The following is a 20,202-nucleotide window of genomic DNA, read 5'->3' on the forward strand; positions in this document are numbered from 1 at the left end:
CATGCCTTCACACAAACTTTTTTCTTCCTTTTAGTATGAGGATTCATTTTCAAAAATAAAACGTTTTTTTATGGACACCCTGTATAACTAGGGGATGAGTTATTGTTTATGGTTATATCATTTTATTTGGTTTAACGGGGGTTTTAAATTACCGAAATAACAAGAAACAAACTGTAACAAAACACGAATTCTACAGTGCACCGGACAGAACTAACGATGACATTGACTTCATCTGTTCCATTCCATAAGGATGAGAAATCTACTAAATCTATGATTGTGAGGTATAAAATAAATCACGTGTATTGTTCGTATATAATTATTGTGCATTTAATATATTTACGTACATAAAATACACTTTCTCCACTATAACTACAGGAGGAACAATCACCTAAGTTAATCACAGATTAGAGTAGAACGATAAAATATGTAAAGACACATTAAATTCATATTTTCTATATGCCAGATTAAATGCAAGTAAAGTTGTATTGAGTTATTCATATTAAAAATGGGCTCTGCGCTGGCAGTGCAAATAGGTATAATCAATGAGTTTTTAAAATGCATAATATTGTTTTTTGTGCTGTTTAATACAAGATGCCGTTCAACACTACTCAATATAATTTACCTTTGTACTGTACATTTTTACCATATTATGTTGTGTTTCAATGGATATAGAATTTAACCAGTTCCATCGGTCGTCATTAGAAACTTTTGAATCTGATTCCAAAATTACCTGTGACCAAATTGTATTTGTAAAGCAACAAAGCAGGGGCGCGACTTTTTGTATATATTATATTGTATATTGTAAGTACAACTATTTATTTATGCATTTTGCATTTATTTACTATATGTTAAATATATATTTGTACACAAATATTTTATACATGTTTGGTATATATGTTTTGTAAACATGTTCAGTATAAATTAAATTATATTGATAAGTGTTTAAAGAAGCCCTGCATTATATATATTTACATGGTGTTGTCAAAAATGTTTCAAGATTAATATGACACTTTGGAGGAAGACATAATATATGGCTTGGAATAAACAACGGATACTCTAGGTTTATAAAGACAAATTTGTGATATTAAATTAGAGGTTTTGAATTAATATAGACTGGTATACATTAAATCTACCATAATTTCAATTCCGAGTTAACTGTTATTACTTTTAGCTTTTAGGATAAACAAGTACCATCTGTATTTACTAACTATTTTGTCCAAAACATATAACAAATAAAAGATTCATTAGAGTAACCAAAACACAGTAACACAAATTATAAACATGTATAAATATAATTTTACATACCTATTTTTATGTTGAAAATGTGAATTTTACACAAATGGTTTACTGAACAATTTACATCACATTGTATACCCGATTAAAATGTAAATTATGATTAATAATGCAATACAGTGTTCTTTAATTGCACAAGCGGCATCCATCGGCGATCTATTTAGTTATAACAATTCACTTTATAATTTATACCAGCAATCGTCATTACATAAATTAATATTACAATTCTCCTCTTAATATCTATACAATAAATAATTTAAGTTAACAATGTTTTAACGTATACATATGTGAATTTAAGTTTCGTAGAAACCTTCAACAATGATAGTTAATAATTGACCATGAATCTATGTTTTACATTCCCTTGGACTATAAATTTGTAATCATTACATTTTAAAGAAATAAGTTAAGTAGGTTGACATTGAACATAAAAATATCAATTTTCTTAACGGACGGGATTGATGATAAAAGTCTTAGTAGTTTTAAAGGATGGTACGTTTGGATACATTCTCTAAACATTTACATAATAATTCACATAACTATAATTTTTAAATGTTGTAAGTAATTTTTTTTATGTAGGTATACAACTTCGATTCAAGTACAGTGGAGTCCCGATGGTATGAACTACAACGTACATAACATAAAATGGCACATGGCACAGTGAAAAGACAAATTGTGGACGAGTTGATGAAAGATTACTCAAACTATCATGACATTTTAATGATTTTGAACACTAAAATAATTTGCAATTTAAAACAATAATAAATAACTTCTTCATCATTGTACGTGTATGTTTCAAGTGTATTTGAGGCGTCGAGAGGCCAAGGGAGATATGTGACTTTTTAAAAAATGTCATTGTATTTTTTTCATAGTCATAAAAAATAAAATAAAAATAAAAATAAATTCACTTATACCCCTTGGCTTCCAGCTCTTAGGTGTTTAGTTTGGAGGCCAAGGGATATAAGTGAATTATTTGTTGAAATTCCACCCTTTTTTTAACAAAACCCGTTACCATGACAACATTTTTTTAAAAGTCACATATCTCCCTTGGCCTCTCGACGCCTCATTTGAAGTTTTTGTATTTACTTTATTTCCAAATATTATGTAGGATTTTATATTAGACTTCCAAATTTCTGTATTCGGTAGACGACCATCTTGTTGAACTTGCAAAAATGTTCATCACCATTTCAGATTCGCACTAATCTACCTTCAGGACAATATTTATATCAACTAAACTCAATGAGGCTTAAGTTGTATTGTTGTTGGTCACAAAAAAAGGATTGGTGCAAGTGTCACAGCACGATTAACACATTTGCCAGTATATTCGAGCAATTAATTAAACTACGTGGTCATTTCTAGCAAACTAACATTCAACATTGTGCTATTTCGTTCATTACACGGTCTATCTTGAAATTATATAATTATATACATTTTCAGTAAGCCTAACTATTAATCCTCTATTTATAAACTAGATATGTCAGTTTTGTACCCCTAAAACATGCTGATTTTGTTTTAAGATGGATTATCAGATTATAAGAAATTCAGACCATCGGGACCCTACTGTAATGTGTAGTTTTTACAAGTATTATACATTGTGCTATTTACAAGCCACTCATCGCTTCAGTCAGACGTCAATGTAGTATTCCTTGGAAGATCCCGAGGGTATAAAGGGACAAGCTCTTCGTCAGGGAGACACCCAGACTCCCTTCCTCTTCTGGCACTCTTCCCTCAGGATGTAGCAGAGCGCTAGGGATATCAGGACCAGGATGATGGCTCCCACCACCAGCGTCACCAGGATTATGTCCTCGTTGATCCTGGCAACGCCATGTCCTGGAAGTACAATGCATTGTTTAGGCATCTTGAAGGAATAGGTTATACTTAGTGAATGGGTTATCCTACAGCCTAAAACCGGGTACAAACTTGACAAAATTTGTTCAGAAAACTGTTATTATAGTTTAAGAAAAAGCGTGATTGAATTTTGGTGATGCCGACATACCACAAGGCAAGGAGAAGTTAACAATCACAAATATTACAAGAAATTGTATGGACCATAAACATAATTAAATGTCGTCACTGGCCTAAATGTCGATATAGCCGTAACAGCTGGTTTGGACGTTTATTGCTTGTTGGATTTAAATGCTAATAATGTTTACTTTCGGGCCAACGACGTCAATTATTTATGTTTATAATTCAAAACGATTCGGTTCTAATATTCATGTGAAAAATCAATGTTGAATGAATTATATGACAGGTTTTTACTGGCTAAGATCAGTTAACACTTTAGTCGGGATAATTTATTTTAAGCCCAATCAAAGACGGTTCGATCCTGTTTCAAACCATTTCTCTGGATTCATATTTAGACCTTTTCAAGATTGAACAAGCAACCTTCCGAACAGTTACACTTAGATACACTATTAGTGGAAAATACTTTATCTGAAAATAAAATGTATCACAAACATCCTAACTACCTGAATCATTAAAAGTTTTAAAAAGTTTGTTCCATTAAATTAAACAGTCAACTCGTCTTATTTTCTGACAAGTTGTCAGAAAACACTTGTAAAATGTATTTCTTTCTTAACTATTTTCCTTTTTTTGTTTGTTTAGAAACGTGTTGAAAGGAGTATTTTGATAGATTAAGAAATCTTACTTTAGATGATGCTCTAAAACTCTGAACAGAGAATGCTGGTGTTTCTCAAAAAACTTTCTTTGAAAAATAAATCGATGGATGTGAAAGTGATTTATGACCCTCATTCTGATGATGTACCGTGGGAAAGAATTCATTTCTGAACACTGTAGATGATAGCTGACCATTTATCAATACTGTCAAAGTGTATGGACTCTATCACTGCCACTCTTTTATCTAAAAAAAAAATCAATGCGTTGTGTTATCTGACGTTTTGTACGTTTTTTAGTAAACAGAACTACACAGTAAAGAAAATTAGTTTAAATTGTGTCGAAGGGGTATTTAATAGAAATTAGAAAGGCAGATGAATATTTTAGTATCAAATTTAAGTAGAAGCCAAAGAGATAACTACAATGTCATCATCATGACACAATAAAATAGCCTAGGTATGTCACAATTAATAAAATTCAATGAAACATATTTTAAAGAAAACATTCCAAGAAAACCTCTACGTCTCTTTGTATCACATTCATATGTAAATCCTCCGCTTATTCCTATTTACTATTCAATATCACTTGAATGATTATCACACTCAATATCACTTGTCGGATGAGATTCATATAAGCCGTGACTGTGAATAATACATTCAATCCTTTTGAAACTGTAACCAGTGTAAGAATGAAAATTAAATTAGAATTTATAGCTTATAGCTTACCTTTTTTATGTCCCATAAAATAAATCATACTATCAATAAATAAAGTACTTTTCTTTTCAGTAGTATTCCCTGTGAGATTATCATTCACAAATTGTTAACTGGAGTAAAAAAAATCACTACAGCTGTTTTTTTACACTAGATATTTAAATATTACGAGAGGTCGTCCAGTGGTCGAAACTCGACCAAAAATATGTAATGTACTCACTTAACTATTTTCACCCCACACTGTAAATAAAACATGTGATTGGAGTTTCCTCCATTTGTTTTGATTTTCTGTTTATATTTCGTTGTTATTTCGTAACCAGCATAGCAACGCATAAGATCCATGTTAATTTTTTACAACTTTTAAACTTATTTTTTGTGCTTATCTTTGAGCCTATTTAAATTTATAAAGGGATTCTGCACACCTACAGGAAAATAGCTTTCCAACGGTATGCGTAGATTTTCCCTACGATGCACACGAGCTGAGAAAAAAGGTTTTAAAGAAACATGCTTGCCTATTAATATATAGATACCAGTACCCTATACATATCATTGTTGTGAAAAACAATACATTGTTCTAACGTATTTATATATCTTTTTGGCATATTTGGAACATACCTTGACCAACCCTGGACACTACCCCGCCCTTCCCTGCCACTCGGCCCCCCACTGCCATTACTGCCACCTGTACCGTCTTGACCCTGGAAAACAGACATCAGTAGTTATAAAATAAGTGTGCGGATATCTGGATGCCTTGTGAACCAAGGATTACTGACATAATGCCTTTGTCATCATGTTAAAGGCTCCAACTGACATCAATCCCTGACATAAGTTTTAAATTGGCATTTTTGTAATCTTCTAAACTAATTAGGTCAATTACCAATTATCTCCTCTTGTTTTCGATATTTTCTTGATTTAATATGCGGTATTTTCTATTCTTCCAAACAAAGCTACTGCTGAATACAACAAAGATTACTCTATCTAAATAATTATTTAATCTGTGCAAAACACAAATGTTTACGCTTCAGTAAAAAAAAAAAATAATAAAAAAACAAGGTCGGTTGCAGTTGCAATAGTTTGTTTGTATAACCTTTTAACATCTCTTCTTCTGTATACTGTGTTTTATTATTAACAGAAGTTGTTTATGATTTAGGACAATTGTTCTCCTTGTTTATTTTACGCACAAAACACAAATGTTGTCGTTTCCTCCCGAAATAAGTTATCTAAAATCTAAAGCCTTGTAATACAATCAAATAAAGCTTCTCTTATGACACATTAAATGTCATAAAAATACCAAGAGTACACCATATAATTTTAAGACAAATTATACATAGTTTTACACCCCTAAAATATTAATGTTGCAATTGCGTGAAACAATTATAATGTATTGGTAAAATAAATCATATTATACCTGTGTTTTATAATAAATAAATCTTGCGATCATTGCACTAAAAATCGAGTGCGGTGTAAGAGGAAGAATGTTTATCTTTCTTCCTTTTCAGGTGGTAAACCTGCAAACAGGTGATCTTTCTCACTCCGTTCTTCTTTGATGTTTGAGTCTTACATATTTAGATCCGTTCTGTTGTAGTTGTATCATGGATGAAGATTACATTTGAATCCCTCTTGTCAATTTTGTTTGGATCTTCAAACGATTCTCGCCCTTTTTTAAAGAGGTATTGATAATTGTATTCAAAATAAAAGCAATTACAGTGCTTGTTATGTTGGAAATCCTTAAAATCTTTTTGATGATTTTGAGACAAGTACAAGTGGAATTAATTCACCAATTGTATTTACATCTGCTTGGGAAACTAATTGTATAGAATTGTGTTTTTGCTTGGGTAAGCAAAATTGCTTAGAGTATTTCTGGAATAATTGTATGTAATGTCAAAATTGGAGTTAAAATCTGATAATGGTTGTCCTAACTAGTCTAAATTTATTGGAAGGTGAAGATGTGCCTAAAACTGTTAAAAGAAGTGTTTTATTATATTTGTACTAATTTACGTTTGTAAATCAAACTAATATTTTTAGGAAATTAATTCAAGTTGGTTTTTGCATTAAGCAACTCAATGATTGACAGAGACTTTTCAAAGAATAAACCTTTAACAATAAAGTAGTTTTGTTTAAACAAAGACATTTCCCAATACAAAGTTGGCAAGTTTGAATTCGCCTAATGAACCTCAAAATAACATTCATAGAACAAAGTTCTTAACATAAACTTATCTTCCTCATAATATTGATTCACGAGTTCATACTTTTGAAAAAGGCTAGTTACAATTTTGTATCAAAACCAGTAATTGATTTTTTGTTTACCTGGTCTTATAACTAGACCTATGATTTTCTGCAATATTATTATTTATACAAAAATATTTGAGATACGTATGAGTCTTTTGTTGCTAAAACCTAAAAGATGTACATTTTTTGGCAAATATCTGAGGATAATTTCACAATCGAGGTTTTAAGCACAGCTGTTCATTCATTGATGTGTTACTTATCATGTGACAGGAAAATGAAAAATTGGGGTGCTCTCATTGCTTCACCCTGTTGTTACCTTACAATAGTGTTATCAGTTTGATCCGTTTACCTCATATTTTTAATGGAACATGTTAACTGAAAACTTATGTTTTTCTTTTAAACAATATAATGATAAATCTATGATATATTGTTCATAAAACACCAAAACGTACACTGCTATAGAAGGCATCACGTTTAACTATTTGACTTGCAACTTTTAATGTTTATAATATAACTATTCAATTAAAATGTAATTGAATCTCTGTTGGAATTAAGGTAAATGGAAAAAGGTTTAAAATGCAAATACTTTATTTTCACAAAAGTCCAACTATTACAATAACATTTATTTAATCGTAAAAATACACAATATTGCACTCTACTAAAACTGTTAATTAGAATATTTTGACATTGTTATCAAACAGTATTACAAACGCTTATTATTTATTGTAGTAAAGTTATTTTTTTCAATCTAACATCAATGCCTGGATGAGGCTTATTATCAAGTCAACTATACTAAAACTTACAATACACTATTTGTGTACAGCAAAACTATTCTGTTTAGCTACTTTTTTTAGCTACACACTCCAACAATAACCATTACAATTAGAGTCATATTATCATCTATGATTGAAATGGGTTCTTGTTTTTCTTAGTGCACCTCGTAAAAATTAATTACGTTTTTACACTTTTACGGCAATGAATCCACGTCCAACATAGTCACAATGTATACCAGTTTTTGCTGAGCGATTTGAAAATTATAATTGAACACCTAGTTGTAGACGTTGAACTTATTATAATCGTTGTTTCATGACCATGAGTGTTTTAAAATACAGTAACTTTAAAGTAAGCGTTGTTTAAGGATGTCCAATAGAAGATCCCAATTTTGACTATTGATCAGAATTTTATTAAAAATTTTCAATGGCTTTAGTGGGTTTTTGGTGTTGTGGCCCAAATTAAAATTACCAATAGATCTATACATGGTTAGGGAGTCTATTTCACTGGAACTATTAACAAAATTATGCTGATTGAATGTTTAAAAATCATTAAGGCTACAAATTTAAGTTGGTCCGCACTTCAAAACATGTAACTCCATATTTATATAAAAAAAGAATCACAAAAAAACTATGACAAAGCTTTTCACGTGCGTGTTATTACACTACAAAAGATGAATAAGTACTTAAGATTGTTTTTTTTACCCCAGGTTCTCATGTGCCCAAAATTATTCTTATATACTAATTTAATATAGCTATTACGATTCTTATTTGGTTTTGAAAATCGCTCAACAAAATACCCTATAATAATATTTATTTTGGTGTTTTATTTATTATTGGTGCGTTATCTTGACGAATTAACACCATTATTGGATTACCAGGCCTAAGGTAACAAAAAAGTCATAAGCTACTTACTTTTTTCCTATTAGAGAGCTTACATTGGTTAACCTATGGATTTTAAAATTAATAGACCATTAGGTTGTGTTTAAAAATACAATTGCAATTAATTGCTTTAAAAAATTAAGTAAAGTTTTAGGAGATATTTAGAGGATTATACAAATATAAAACCAAACAGACCTGAAGATTGTAGGGTTTAGTAAATACATGATTTAAACTTGAAAAAGTAAAGAAAATATAATACTTTTCTTTCAATTTATTCTAAACACACCCCAAATTCGACATGTAAAAATTCCGAATCAAGATTTCTATGGTACATTCAATATAGACAATATTAATATGGAATCACGAATATTGAAGGAGTTTAAACAATTAAAGTAATTTGTAATAATACCATACAAACAAAATAATAATAACAATTCTATTACGGGCTAACTAAATAATAAATAAATAATAAATAATATAATCACGATTGCATGATTTTTCAACCGTAGCTTTTACTTAATCCGATAACATTTAAAACGATTTACATATACATTGAAGATAATAGCATAAATATTTACCACCGATTAACAAAGATAAATTATACCATTTTTATGCACTGTTACTGCTGGTAAATTATGAAGTATTATTTCTCTGAACATTTATTAATAATACTATTTTTGTTTTATGTATAATTAACATTTAAAATAAAATTATTAGCTACAACAACTTTTTATATACAACTATTTTTCTTTAGACAAACGAGTACCTGAGTAATTATATTTTTATATGAATACAAAAACTTAGTTCTAAATACACCTAAACATTTATAAAAATGTATTAAATACAAACAACATTAAAATACAATACAAATATTTAAAACCGTATAACAAAAAGTACATTATACAATATGATAAATTAGTGATAAATGAGACTAAAAATAAAATAAAAAATGAATAATAGACGAGGGAGTAGCAAAGGAACAAAAAGTATGAAAAATTAACAGAAAATTTGGGACAGCATAATAGAGTAGGTCAAAGAGAAAAAAAACCCAAAAACACTTTTTTTCAAATTCTATACATTTATGTAGTATTCCCTCGGCCCAGCCAAGGGTATAGGCCTTGGTCATCTTTGGGGATTTTTCTTCTGTTTGCAATGTTCGTACAGCAGATAACACAATGCGAGAGTTATCAAGATGGCGATGATGATGGCCAGACATATGGACATCCATACTATCTGTTCGTTGATCCCCGATAAGCTCTGGCCTGCAAATAGCAAATTGGGGTTAAGTTAATTGTAGCTATCTCAAAAATCACTTTAAATTATTTACCTACGACCGTTTTTTAAAGTAGCCGTTTCAGTACAGTTCGTAGAATTGAAAAGTATCTCATAACAGCATTGTTTACTTTCATAACAGCATAGTTTTACTCATAACAACACGGGTAACGGACCAATGAGGTTCAAGGATTGAGAGAGGAGAAGCTAAATTGTAATGATTCGAAATTCAACTAATCAGCTGTTTAGGCCAATTTAATTGTCGTTTGGTGCAATTAGTATTTGACACAACGTTTCGTTGCATCACTGTCAGTGGCAATTAGAGGTTATAAACAAAAACATAACCTCTCTTAGAAGTTATGAGTAGTGATTTTTAGTAATTAAAACACCGTCGTAGGTAAAGTAGTGTACTCGCCAAGGCTCGTACCTTAAATTTTCTACTCGTTTCGTTAACACTATCTTTACCCAATCGTTGTGTTAACTATTACGTATCATGATGTTAAGGAGTTACGATACGTAGCAAGGCAATGAGTTGATTAACAATCTCGAGGCTTTTCATTCTTTGTGGAATTTTCCAAGCATTATTATTTAACCTACTATGTTAATAGGCTATCACTACTATGTTAAGAACAGGTTCTGCTTTCCGATTTTGTAAGAGTTTTTTTTTTACCTTACATTAAATAAATTAAAAAACCTCCAATACTGAAAATGTTTTCCTAGCCTGTAAAAAGCCAGTACAGTACAAGGGTATTTACAGTAGCAGGGGGTTGCGAAAGGACTTAAAAGTGACAATATCAACTGCTGTAGTGGAGATGAAGTAAGACAATATATCTCCTGGGTCTTCACTGAGTTCTTAGTCCAGTTATTCCGAGTCCAAATCACTTACCATTTCTCACTCCGTAGCTCTGAACACCTCCAACCTTCCCACCTCGGCCACCCACAGGCATGACGTCATTCAGCTACCATCCCTGGAAACAGGAGACTCTGTAGTCAATGACTCGAATAATCTACCGTACTATAATATATAATATATAATATATAGTGTTCATAATAGAAAGTATCGTTCGATTCATAACGAAGCGAGGAAAGTCCTACACACATAATATTTACGATAACCCAACCTAACATAACCGCCGCAGCGAGCTGACAGAATGTGGCCTCCGTTTAATACTGAAGTACCGTTGATTCTAACATAGGAAATAACACATAAATATAGTTTATAATTTCAGATTATCCTGATAACTCAGTAAGAAAAGTGATCAATAGTGACCTGTAATCGAAGTATTATGATAAACCAAAAAGATACAGTAAATAGTGACTCTATGATTATTTTAACATGTATATGTTCATTGAAACTGCCACTGTTTTATACAGTATATTTTTATGATATGATTACATAAGTTCATGTTAAAAGTAGGTATTAAATATCCTATATATTCTTTATCATAACAACTAGTTCGTTTTAAACACTGATGTCATATTCGTGTTATCTACAATAATTATTAAAGTAAACAAAGTATAGAGTGTTAAATTAGTTTTAATTTTTAGGTTTCAAAGGTGGTGCAAGAGTGTGTTTGAGACGTGCATTATAGTTTGTAACACATCGTCATTAGCACGTTGTTTGTATATACATTATTATACTCCAGAATTGTAGTATTGATATTGATTAATAGGCCTACTACAATTAATTTGTTGTGTCCGTGTCGTGTGAAAAATTATATTTCATAAAAAAATTACAATTACATTATTCCTTGAAATTTGCATGTACAAATTATTCGAGTAGGAAATAGAAAATCAACAAATCAATTTATGAACTACTTTTTAAAATTTTGTGAATCATTTTCAAGATTATGAAATGAAATGACAATCTTTGTTATTTAAAATTGTATACAATGTTTAATTGAAATGCATCAGTATGAGAAAAAGTTGTATTCCTTTTAAGTAATTTTCATCAAGTGGGACCTTTTTGCTGAAAACAACAGAAAACATTGATGGCTGTGAGTAAAAGGAATGAAACGGTGAAATTGTGCAGAAAATATAAGGAGAGAAAATATCACATTTTAGAAGCAAAGAGGGATTCTTCTCTGGCCTGAGAATGACAGCGATTTTTCTAACGGCAGAGTTCATAGAAACCGTTGTTTTATGTATCGCTTTAAAACATCTTGTAAAAATAAATACATTTTTAACTCATCATATAAATTACAATATTTTAGCGTATGTACATTTTACGTTTGCTTAAATCAGGTTGGTTCAAAGATATTTCTTTAATTTATGTTTTTTTTTCATTTAAGATATTTTTAAAGAATAGCTTAGAATTGTCTATATAAAAAAATTTTGCACTCTGTATTGTATTGATTACTTGCTGTCACTACGTACAATATATACAAACTATTACGCTAATTCAATTTTATTACTTCGAGCAGCAAGATAAATCTAAGTATTAAGTGAAATAAACTGCACAAACAATATTTCTTAAATATGCAAATAGTTATTTTTATTTTATGTAGATCTGTTATTTTTTTATTTTTTTTTCCCCTTTTCAAAAACGCAATCGAAAAATTTGTTACAGATCTATGCATTTTTTGTCAGTTTTAAAGTTTTACTAAATTTCATGTGGTATAAACTATTCAAAAAAACAAAATTCAAATAGAAAATTCGTTGTAAAAATCGTAAATGTTGGTTATTTGAGACGAAGATACTATAAGTATCAGGAATCTTGAACCAAAAATACGGGTTTAAAAATTGATACTACACAAGGAAAATATTTTTGTTACTATTATAATAGTAGTGTATAGAAAAATAAACGTAGATAGTAAAAAAAGTGTTAATACCATTTTGTCTTCAATATTAGATCGAATGTGTATTGACTAAGCCATTGGCATGTATAGATAAATAAATCGAAGATCTTAAAACAAGTTCTTCAAATCTTATTGTGTTTGAGGATAAGCATTAGAAGAAGTATTAGGGCTTAAGTAAAGAAATCTTAGGATAAACAATAAAGTACAGTATCGAAACCGACGGGAATGAGTGCATATAGGTATTAATTGATGTGTCGATGATAGGTTGTTGATTTTCCGTTGAATTGAGAAATTTTTCAGATATATGAGAAATGGGAATGATTGAATGACACATTTTTAACAGATGAAGTTTGATTTCGCATGTATTTCTTCAATTTCTTTACTCTTTAAATTAATAATTTTGCTTCAAGATATTCTCATGTCTTATCAAAAATATTTTAAAAACATTGATACAAATTTACTTATCAAAAATCCACTCACCTGCAAACTATAGAAATATCTTGAACGTTTCTTTTTTGAAAACTTCTTTAGTAACTGCAATAATCAACTTTGATGGTGAGGGAAACATAAAAAACTGTTGACGCCGGTTCAGATCAAAAACAAAATAATTTTCCTACAGTCACCCGACAAAGTTGGCTTCCTTGTACTGTTTATAGTACAGAAAGCTTACTTCATACTTCTTACTTCATACTTCTTTTCTTCATCTTTGACCAGCAGTTGCTGGATAGATTGAGTCGATACTAACTAAACTAATATTTAGAACTATGCAGTCCATCGTCACAAGAAAAATAAAAACTTAAACTTGAATTTACTGTTTGAATATTTACAGATTGGCGGCAGGATTTATGGTTTTTTGACCTCTTCAAAAAATTCTTCAATAGAGAAGAGAGGTGTTTTTTTCAGCCATTTTCCAATTGTTCGCTTAAACTTGCGGGGATCAAGATCCTTGGTACTAGCTGGCAATGCATTATATAGTTTCATTGCTAGTATCGGGAAACAGTTTTTCTTCTTACTTAGCCTACAGAATGGCACATCGAGTTGGTCTTTACCTCTGGTGTTGTAGGAGTGATGTTCTGCTCGTTTCGTAAGGGACAAGTTGTTCTCTTTAATGTAGGTCAAACTGAGCAAGATATACTGACTATAAATAGTCAGTATACCCAGTTTGCTGAAAATAGGCCTACTATGTTCTAGGTACTCAGCAGAATCGATCAGCCTTACAGTTTTTTTCTGCAGGAGAAGAATGTTTTGACATCCAGAAGAATGTCCCCACAACAAGAGGCCATACACTATGCAGCTGCTAATTGCTGCATATTTATACTTTGCCGCACATCAGGATTCCAACGAAACAACACAAAACAGCGTGGTTCTATTATGCACGTAATCCGTGTACGCTTGGAAATAGGTTGGCAACACTTAAAGATAATAATACTATGAGCAGCTGATTGACTATTATAACTACGATTTAACCTGTCATTTCGTGTATATAGTTTCGGTATTTCTGAACTTTCTGGACTTTTCTTTTAAACGTTTTTAAAACATTCCTACGATCTTAATAAACAAGAAAATACCTTTAAAGCATTTTTTTAGGCGTGGAAACCACTTCAAATTACAAAAACATACGGAACTATATTCTCAAAACGCGGAGCACATTTCTTGCCGAAGAAAAATAGCGGAGTGATACGGACCGCGGGTACTACTTTCTCTAGGGCACCATTTGTGTTGCCAGCTGAACCTAAAAACGTGTTGTATAGTGTTTGAAAGACTAATTATTTATATGCTTTATAGTGACTGTAGGAAAAATATAATGTGTAACACGAGTGAAAAAGGCCTTTGCTGCACTCGAGATCATTCCGCACTCGCCTGCGGCTCGTGCGTAAACATTGCTCTCGTGTGCAGCAAAGTGCCACTTTCACCACTAGTTACACAAATAACTATTCCAACTTCCAGCACGAGAGGAGAGTTTGTTTATGGCTGAACATTCAAGTATACGGAATATATTGAGCTTCGGAACTGTATGGCACTTTACAAAATTAACCTGTTACATTTCGCTAGAAATACTGCAAAAATAATATGCACTTCGTGTGTATTTATGCAAACTTAACTGTGCATTTACACAGTGCAAAAAGAATTGCTATATTGTTTTAATTACATATTCAATGGTTACTGGACAATTGTTTTGTTTGTTATTATTCTCACTAATAAAATCAAAGTAAATCAATAGACTTGTTCCTATTCGTATATATTACTAAGCTAAATACAGAAAGATGCTAGCTGACTACAAACAAGTACTGTAGAATGTTTTCTAAGAATTGAACAAATATTTTACAAAAAAATATAAATATATTTTACAAAAATATTTATTAATGTAAATCATACTAGTATCTGTCCCAGCTTAAAACAAAATATTTGTCTATTAAAAATGTAATGATTTTTGCTAGTTGTCAATAGCCTTTAAGTTAAGCGTAGTTAAAATTGTTATACAGTTTTGTTTCTTTAGGAAAAAATATATATAGTTTTGAACATATTTGTAAAAATTAATCCATAAGGAGAAAAAAGTTCTTTGTGTCTCGTAGGAAATGTCAAAGCATTTCCATTGACTTTGTGATATTTGAAACTCTCGCCCGATAACGAGTTTTAGTTGAAAATGAATATTTTTTCCTATAATATGTATCAAAATATCTTCATTATTTTATGAACCTTTGACCTAAATCTGATCAGTTTCAAACGCTTTGTTGCACATAATTGGTTATACCAAAATAGTTCGGTTCCAAGAACTAGCCTTTGTTTCACCAGAATAATTAAAGCATATTGGGAAATTAATTGCTTTTGAATATGTTCTGTAACTAATTTAAATTTCTCAGAGGAGTTTGTTTTTGTAAAAGAGAATTACAAAGAGAATTAAAAGAGAATGTTTGTTTTTATGAATTTTAGATACGATTGAGTTTTGATTAATAAAGGCTAACATAAGATGCCCTGTTTGTAATGGAAATTTCATGAAGTTTCTCAAAGGTGTTTGTTTCTGTAAATGAGAATATTTGTGTTTACGAATTTAGATAAATATAGGGAAACATAAGATATGGATATGTGTTCTGCTAGAAATTTGTAAACTAAAACTATTAAATCTGTTTGGCACTGTAATCGTATACTTCTAAACTCTGAAAAAGTACAAAAAAAAACTGTTGTTATGCAATCAGAGACAAAAATAAATTATTTTTTGTTGCCTAAACTGTTGAAAATTATATAAAATCACGTTTGCGTAAAATTTTATTTTCGCTCACAGAAGGAGGGAAAAGTTTTAAATTATAATTTTTATTTGATTAAAAACTAAAGAAGTCACATTTTTAATTGTCGACCGAATTCTTACATCACTATACAGTGTATACAGGTATTGTCAAAGCTATAAACTTTAAAGTGAAACATCAAATTCGATGAATACATAATCGGATCTGATCAATATTGGTGGATGGATACAGTTAGTGGGATTGGAAGTTAATATTAGACGAAGCTGAGACGTCATTAATGGAATGTTAAGGGTTTGTTAGGGCCAACCCTAACAAACCCTTAACATTCGCTTGTTATAATAACTCCAAAGAAACCGTTTGGAAACCTTTGACGTAGAATGTTCAACCTGATCACATTCACTTTGTCACTTTGTATAGACAAGGTGTAAATTAAGTTGGGTAACAGTAATATAAACTATTCGGTCTTCATTAGATTGTTCTGAAGAAAAGCTTGAAGAATGCATGCAGGTTCAAACTACTCCTTCAATAAGGTACTGTTGAGCTGTATATTTATTATTCACATTTGCGTAGTTGTTCACTTTTGTTAATTTGGGGAAATATATTAGACTAGTAAAAATGCTACTCCTGATACTTAGATTATTAAATTGACAGTTTTTAAAATTTGTTTTGTGAGATATCTTTTTTAAAGAGTTTTAAAGGAATTATACAACAATTAAAGCGAGTGTTTTCTGCGGATGAGAGACCTAAAATATTATTCATAAATTCATGTTTAGTAATGCCGTATTTGAATACATGTGTCACACAATTCGATGCAATTTGATTTGAAATGTTATACAATGGAGTATAAATATCACATCTGTATACAGTATCTCGTTTTGCTTATGTACCTGTGTGGGTTTTGTGTGTGTCATCAGCTTTATTACTAGGTCATCAACATAACCATGAATATAAACTCATGTCCTAAAAAAGACGCGTTTCACTGGGTTTTTATGAATGCCAATTTTATGTTGACAATTTTAATCTTTGTAACTGAATAATTACAATCATAATTACACAACATACAAATAATATTAATTTTTAAAAGATCATACAATTAGATAAACAAATGGGCATATGGTAAAGTTATTGATCCAGCTCGGAGTATGACTACTATATTTATCCTCACTTGTATAAAGATACTTGAGCGAAAATTGTGTACGTAACTACAAATTCTGAATCCTTAATCACTTTAAACATTGTCTATATTGTAAGTTATATATTTAAATAGCTTTTTCACTTTATTTGTTCTAAACATTTAAATAAAATTCACTTGAATCTGTTTTATGAATAGGTAAAATACTTTTAAAATTAGTAAAATATTTTTTAATAAAATAATTGACACATTAATTTATTAAGTATGACTTCTAGAATATTGAATCGTCTCCACATATTGTACATGAAAAAAAGAACAAAGTAAGGATACTACGATTGGTTCGAATGTTCTTGAAGCATTAAGTTTCAGCCCGATAGAGGACAGACTTGGAATTAAGAAAAAAACACGGCTTTCTTTTAATAGCCTGCACTTAAAAAAAGTTTAACTCGCGTTGTTACTTCATTTTTTGTGTCAGTTAAGTATACAAATTGATATTTACTAAGCCAGCTTAAAGTATTTATTTTCCTTCCCTTGCATAGAGAACTTTTGTTAACTTTTTAGTTTTGAAGAAAAACTGAAATTTTAAGGAAACGTTTGTAAGATAACTGGACTAGATAAAAGGTTTATATATTAATAAAGTAATCGTACTTTTTGTATTCCGGAAAAATATTACCTAAAGCTATGTAGTTGTCTTACCCTTTCATCGAAAATCCTAAATATGTTTTAAACCAAAATTTTTTTGTCAAGGACGTGATTTGAATAGTTAGTTTACAATCAACTTGTTGCTATTCGACTTAGATATAATCTGTATCACATATTTCTCTAAACCATAGCTCAATACTTGTTAATACTTTAATACATATTCTAATGATTTATTTCAAAACTCATAATCCACAGAGTTAAGCTCAGTTACAGTTAATGAAAGAGATGTTCTGGTCTGCTGATTAAAATATTTAGAGATAAAATATTTGAAAATGCTGCTTCACCGCAAACATCTCGATTGCCCGGGGTTTTTAATGTTTTAGCGAAATTAATTTTCCCAAAATAGTTGTTAAAGAAATTATTTTTATAGTTTCCAAGCAATTGAAGCAATTGAATATACAATAATGGTTTATACCGTAGTCCAATTCGATCTAAAATTTTAATAGGATATCAATCGTGAAAGGGAACATATATAATAAAGTCAAAAACTATATTAATACTACCTCGAACATTTATGTATTTATACAATTTTATAAATTGATAAATTTGATAAATGTAAAAGCCTAGAACGAGAAATACATTTCCCAAGAAATGTGTGTTTTAGGCGTTTTGAACCCCACTTTGACATGAGAACTACAATAATTACTACTTTTTTAGTGTATGCACGTTCTTTAAAAACGGACTATATATTTTATTGTAAAGCTTTAAAAAATTATCAATACGGTGATACGGCGTGTACCTCTTTTAAGAAAATCCCAAGTATTCACCATGCCACAGTTAATGTACTAAATCTATATATAAACGTAAAATTCCATTTATTAAGGCCTTTGGACGGAAATTAATGATTAAGTATGGTATGGAGATATACAAGTTAATATTCCTTTAAAAATCCCAGGTGAACAATTAAAGTCTAAAATAGTATTTGACCAAGTGAACTTAATTTATTCAAACTACGAGGGGACCCGTCCACGATTTGCGTAATTTATTAGGGGTTGAAATTCGATTCCAATGCAAAACAAGTAATCTCGTATCCTTTTAATTTTAAAAGATTGTCGTGTTTGATTTACTAGGTGAATAACACTTCTAATTTACAGTAAATTAAATTGGTTCATTTTAAATCTACACCTTAAAGAGTACACCTATCTCAATCAGGTAGAACTTTTCACAAATGTAGCGTACTTAAAATCAATTGTCATTAACAGTTTTGTCTTTTGTTTACGATATGTGGTTAAACATTCGACTGAAGTATCAGCTGTTTGCTTTTAAACATTAAAACTGTTATGAAGAAGTTTGTCAGCATCACAGGACCTTTGAAGCAAGTTCTATAAATAAATCAAACGCAATGGGGGCAAAGCCATAGAGGAAATTACCTATTTTGCTACCATTTGTCTCTCCCGTAGTCTATAAGCTTTAGATTAACACCTCAATGGTATCAATCTATTAATTAGGAAGGCTGGAAATAGGCGGTTACAGAGAACCCACCTACTTGATTAAGTATAGAACATTTTGTGTATTTTTCTAGTTGACTATTATAGATTATTGTCTAATCAGTTTGTAAAATATTTTATTTATAGAAATTTTCACCATAAGTGTTTTACAGAGAAAAAAATATTCACAAACGCGCCAAAAATATATTAAATCCCATAAAAAATGTCTTGAAAAATTAAATTCTCAGGAACAATTAATAATTATATAATATTGTAGGATTTTTGGGCGTAGCTACTAATATCGTGCTAAATACACTGATTTTTAAATAAATAGCCTATCTATGATTTTAGCAATATTCCACGCATAACCCATGATATTAAACCAAAAATAAAATCATTAAACTAAAAAACGTTTCAATCTCCTGTTAAATAGATTGAACACGCTTTACTTCCATTCAATTTTCCTATCAATGAGCACCAAAGAACTTCTGACAGTTAATTTCCCAGAAATCAAATTCTAACACTTCTTTAGCCTCGAATATTCTGTTTGCATTTTCAATATTGAGAAATAAACAAAAGTATCATTGAGTTGGTTTACGTTTATATCAACGCTAAAAATTAAGAAAAAAATGTATAAATAATTTGTATGCACAAATGTAATTTTATTGTAAAAATAATAAAATGGTTAATCTAAACACAGTATACGTGTAGGGGTTGTGTATTAAATAGTATTTTGTATTTTGTACCTGTTTAGTTGACTAGGCGCTACGGCCGGGACGAGCTAGCCTCCGCCCTAACACGGGTACACTGCGCCCTGTAAACTACCTCATTCCACCCCTATTCCCCCTCTTCTCCCACAAGTCCACCCCTAGGCGCCACCTCCTCCACGAGGCGCCCAACATCATACAGCTATTTGTAGCGTTGATTTTCATGTTTTATTATTATTGGCTTCTTTTAAGTTGTTTTTGTATGGCAGTCTCCAAATGTTGGTCAACCTTTGGTTGGAGAGCATAATTAATTGATTAAATAACGTATGGAATCTGAGTTCAGCATATGTTCCGCTGGGATTGAACCGGTGACCTTCAGATTTGAAGGTGATCACTGTAACTACTACCTTTCGATACCAGTGCAAGCA

At 30.5% G+C, this 20,202-nt stretch overlaps 1 long non-coding RNA gene across 1 annotated transcript; it reads right to left on the minus strand.

The window, feature by feature from the left end:
- Window positions 1-317: 317 nt before the first annotated feature.
- On the minus strand, window positions 318-19,881 carry LOC128994890 (uncharacterized). The gene is made up of 3 exons (XR_008490922.1): window positions 19,814-19,881; window positions 5,229-5,311; window positions 318-3,120 (listed from the first exon to the last, which is right to left on the minus strand). It is a non-coding gene; the product is annotated as an uncharacterized LOC128994890 (long non-coding RNA).
- Window positions 19,882-20,202: the final 321 nt, after the last annotated feature.

This window comes from Macrosteles quadrilineatus, unplaced genomic scaffold (assembly GCF_028750875.1).
Source record: "Macrosteles quadrilineatus isolate MER2022 unplaced genomic scaffold, UCM_ALF_1.0 Scaffold_5__1_contigs__length_97177068, whole genome shotgun sequence".
Taxonomy (NCBI): domain Eukaryota; kingdom Metazoa; phylum Arthropoda; class Insecta; order Hemiptera; family Cicadellidae; genus Macrosteles; species Macrosteles quadrilineatus.